This window comes from Dendropsophus ebraccatus, chromosome 5 (assembly GCF_027789765.1).
Source record: "Dendropsophus ebraccatus isolate aDenEbr1 chromosome 5, aDenEbr1.pat, whole genome shotgun sequence".
Taxonomy (NCBI): Eukaryota; Metazoa; Chordata; class Amphibia; order Anura; family Hylidae; genus Dendropsophus; species Dendropsophus ebraccatus.
In genome coordinates this window covers 152,880,056-152,885,466 of record NC_091458.1, presented here as the reverse complement: position 1 = coordinate 152,885,466, position 5,411 = coordinate 152,880,056, and positions in this window count along the sequence as shown.

Below are 5,411 nucleotides of genomic sequence, written 5' to 3'. Positions count from 1 at the left end.
TTTTGTCAAGAAGATCCTCCACAATGTGTACATTTACGACTTGTCATTTTCATACTTTAAGTTTAAACTAAATGCAAACTTATTTTAATAAATTCAATTATTAATGCAGAGAACCCTCTTAAATTGAGTTCAAACCTTTACTTTTACATGACATGTTAATGAAATATGCATTCAGAACTTTGCCCATTTGACTGCAGCTCTAAAAAAATTAAAAAAAAACTCCTGAAGTCTCCTGAATTAGTCACTATTTCAGACGTGAGGCTATCCTAAACATAAAAATTCTCGTGTTTTAAAGCAAATACTAAAATGTGCAGACTAGAACTGCCAAATAGTTCTTGTGGGCTGTCAAATCCTATGTTTCTATGTTTGAATAGGCAAGGAGAAAGACATTATTAAATGGCCATTTGCTTGGGCTACTACGATATACATGGGTTAGACAACAGTGCCACCTGCTGTTTGAAAGTAAAACTGCTGTAAATTCAAATGCTAAACAAAAAGTGGGGTCGGGAAAAGAGGGAAAGTATGTGAAATAAGGATGTAGAAATAAATCAAATACAACTTTAAACAAGAGTTCTCCATCTTACAGTTCATGTCACCATTTATCTGGAGTTATTTTGGATAGCTACGGAAGGGTATCCAGTTATATGGATATGTGATCAGCTGCCCTTTTTCTGCTATAACAATGGATATAAAAGGAGTAGACATCATGTTTCTTTTGTTTTTGTCACTATAGGTTAAAGATACCGGATGCTTGACTACACAGTTGTTTGCCTCTGTAATTTGCTATCAATATTCAAGAAAGGGTCAAAGAGTGATCCTGGAAACTACAGGCCTGTAAGTCTAACATCTATAGTAGGTAAAGTATTTGAGAGTTTGTAAGAGATGCTATACTGTAGTATCGTAATGACAATAATCTTCTAACACAGCATTAGCATTGATTTATGAGGGATTGGTTCTGTTAGACTAATCTGATCGGCTTCTATGAAGAGGTCAGTTATAGAATATATGAATGGACAGTACAGAGATCTTTGTAGTGATCTTTTTACTCCTAGGTCTGTAACCATGACAAGTGGGCATCCTCTACGCCTAGAGGAAAGAAGGTTTCACCACCAGCACAGACGTGGATTCTTTACTGTACGAGCTGTAAGACTGTGGAACTCTCTGCCACATGATGTTGTCGTGGCCGATTTATTATATAAGTTCAAGGGAGGCCTGGATGCTTTTCTTGAAAAATATAATATTAAAAGTTATAGGCATTAGATTACATGTGATAGGACGCTAAACCAGGGATTATTCTGATCGCCATCGGAGTCGGGAAGGAATTTTTCTCCCTCTGATGGGGCAATTGTCATCTGCCTCATGGGGGTTTTGCCTTCCTCTGGATGAACACCTTTAACCTTATTAGCCATTTTACTATGTTAATGTATGTTCTATGCATATTGCACTGCTCTTTTAAAATGGATACATAGTTAATAAGGGTTAAATAAAGACAAGAATCCATCAAGTTCAACTTACAGAATCCCAACTGTGTTGACACAAAGGCGAGTATTTTTTACTGTGTGGGTTCACACAATATAGGCCAGAAAGGAGCACTTATATTTCCGTAACGCCATGGTGCCTTATTTGTTTATTTATTTATCTTATTTTAGGCACAAAGGTAACAATATAATTGTTTGTTTGTTTGTTTGTTTTTTTGGGGGGGGGATTATAAAGGATTATCAATACTTGAGGGTACAGGAGGGGAATAATTACTACTTGGGGGCACAGGAGGAGTACAGGAGGGGGATTATTACTGCTTGGGAGGCACGGACCATTGCTACTTAGGAGTACAGGAGGGGAATAATTACTACTTGGGGGCACAGGAGGGGGGTTGTTACTGCTTGGGAGGCACAGACCATTGCTACTTAGGAGTACAGGAGGGGAATAATTACTACTTGGGGGCACAGGAGGGGGGTTGTTACTGCTTGGGAGGCACAGACCATTGCTACTTAGGAGTACAGGAGGGGGATTATTGCTACTTGAGGCCACAGGAAACAGTATTATTTCAGTTTTCACCTCAGGCAGCAGAGAAGCCAGAATTTGATCAGCTCAAAATCAATCTGCTCCACCCCTCCTAATGAATATTCATCAGGTAATCTGTAGTGATGCCAGATAAATACTTATGAGGAGGTCAGGCTGGCAGAAGCGAATTAGTTTATTGCTAGTCCCGCCCCCAGTGCACCAAACTGCTTTTATTAAAGAGCAGATTATGAGAAAATGGCGAAGAGAATGAAGGTATAAAATTTTTCTTATGGAAAGAGATGGGGAAAGAAGGCCTTCACTTCTCCCCACTCACTCTATCAAATGGTGGGGATCTCCATGACATGTAAAAAAAAAATTGTTTGTTTGTTTTTTAAAGAGTTTAAGGCCATATTCACAAAGCATCTTTTGCATAAATCACGGCTGTTGTTGCAACAACGGCCGTGATTTATGCAGAAGATACGTTGTATGGGATACGTTGTATGCAAGGCGTATACACAAAGGGGGAGATTTATCAAACATGGTGTAAAGTGAAACTGGCTCAGTTGCCCCTAGCAACCAATCAGATTCCACCTTTCATTTTCCAAAGAGTCTGTGAGGAATGACAGGTGGAATCTGATTGGTTGCCGGGGGCAACTGAGCCAGTTTCACTTTACGCCATGTTTGATAAATCTCCCCCATAGTATATGCTCCGGCCGGTTGGAATCGACAAAAAAACGACATGTCAGTTTTGTGCAGCCGCTATTCATTGAATAGCAGCTGCACAGACATCAGTTCACACAATGGAACGTGCGGCTCCGGCCGCGCGCTCCATTGTGTGCAATGGTGAATTGGGATGCGGGTGCAACAGAAATGAAGAACATCCGGCCGGTATTGCACTGTCAGGTCACAGAACAGCCGGTGTCTTACATCGTGTGAACATGGCCTAACACTTAAAATGCTTCTGGCTAAATGAATCTGAAAATTGCTTTGAGGCTCAATGGCTCAGATTTATCAATCTGCCTGAAACCAAATCTATCAGGTTTATGCCTATAGCAACCAGTCCCAGCTCAGCTCCCATATCTTAACAAGCTCCAGTAAAATGAAACCTGAGCTGTGATAAGTTGCTATGGGCAGAACCTGACATACTCCGGCCTGTGTGTGGTCTTGCTAAAAACTGTTTCTTCAACTGCATCACAACTGCTAGGATTGATTCTTGCTCTTTCCAGATTCAACCATAGGGGGCGCTACCACAAAGTGCCTAGGGCAGCGTATGATCTTTAAACACAGGCCTGGCCAGGTCTTGTTTTTATTCCCAGTCCGGCCCTGACCAGCAGCAACTAGTATGTCCAGCTTGCTTATAAATCTGCAGTGCCAATTGCTTTTTACACAAGCAGCAAGGGAAAAAAAAATCATATCCAAATATTATACATCAAGCTGTCACCTGCGAGTTATCGTGACCACTGAAGCAGTGTGAAAACCATATCAATCTCTCTGCAAATGTTCTGTCTTACAAATAATGTCCCGTGGTGATCTCCTGAAAGGTGACACATGTAAAACACATGAACTAAAATTCCATTTAGAATTTCCCAGAGTATTTTGGTACTTAAAGGGGTATCCCACTCAAACATAACTTTTCATATGTTGCTGCCCATGGTCATTCCATACTTGTTATTATCTATTCAGTTCCCTTCCCCCAGTTCTGAGCTGCTGCTGTCTCCCTCTCCCTTCTGAGATGGCTAATGTAAACTGGCTGGCTTTATCTGCAACATTGTAGCTTATTTGTAATGCTAGAAAGGGTTATTCTGAGATTGCCAATTGCTAATGAACTCACTGTGATTGAATCTCCCGGCATTACCAAGAAGCTAGAATGTTGCAGATACAGCCAGCCAGAGACTTGTTTACATCAGCTGTTTTAGAAAGGAGGAGGGAGGAGGGGGAGACTGAGAGAAGAGCTCACACAGAGATTTTTCTGTATTCAGCAGAAAGCAGCAGCTCAGAACTTGGGGGAAGGAGACTGATTAGATAATAACACATATGGAAAGAATTCTTAGTCTCACCACGGGCAACAACATATCAAACGATTTTGTCTAGAAGCATTGCTTCCATTAAAGCATAAAGTGCCTCAAACAAAGCAAACGCGGATGAAGAATATTTGCTGAAAATCCATTCCAGAGAATAGACGTCTACAAGCTTCTGGAACTGTGAAAGCTTTTAGAACTGACAAAATTGTCTAGAACCTTGTAGAACTTTCTAGGACCATCCAGAAGTGTCTAGAACCTTCTGGGAGTGCCCTACAAGTTCACCTAGTAGCAGTGCTGCTTCACAATTGGAACAAGCATGCTGCGTTTACACGGAACGATTATCGTTCGAATTTTTGCAGTAACGATCGCATTTGAGCGATAATCGTTCCGTGTAAACACAGCAAACGATCAAGCGACGAGCGAGAAATCGTTCATTTTAATCTTTCAGCATGTTCTCAAATCGTTGTTCGTTACAAACTCGCAGATCGCTTCGTGTAAACGGTCTTTCAAAGATTCACCCTATGTGAACGATGGGCTTAAGCGATCTTAAAAACAATCACAATAACGATTTTTCTTACGAATTTTTCCATAGATTTTTCTAACGATTTATTCGTCTAAACGCTGATTGTTATAAAAACCAAATCGTTGCTTCAAAATCTTTAAACGATCGATTGGGCGAATTATCGCTCCGTGTAAACTGCCGCGATGGGCTTCAGGATGTCACTCAAAGTCCATATCCTTGATGCCCACCATATTAAATTCAAAGAGAATATGAGAACTTATTCAGAGTAGGAAGACGAGCACTTTCAATGAACACTGAACGCCGTTACCAAGGACATGATGGGAGACTATATTTGGGGGCTGATTCATGACAGTGATCTGCGATAGTCGTAAATCCAGGAAATATACAAATTTTTTAGCTGTCAAACACAGAATTTTTTGAATTTCAGAACAGTTCCATGTTTGTAGTGAAACGTTGATCGTTTTCTATGATAAAACACGAGACAAAATGTTGTGTTACATCTCAATAAATACAAAACTAGCGTAGGCCATTGTCATAGTATCAATGTTCAATTAGAAATATTGGTGTTTTTATCAAGTTTATACATGAGCAGTTGAAGTGTAACAGTTAGTTACAAAAAAGTGTAAACTAACTGTTACACTTTTTTGTAACTAACTGTTACACTTCAACTGCTCATGTATAAACTTGATAAAAACACCAATATTTCTAATTGAACATTGATACTGTGACAATGGCCTACGCTAGTTTTGTATTTATTGAGATATAACACAACATTTTGTCTCGTGTTTTATCATAGAAAACAACCCGGGAACAAAAATCGTGTTACATAGTGTAATCTTCTGAAACGATAAAACCAACAGTACCGT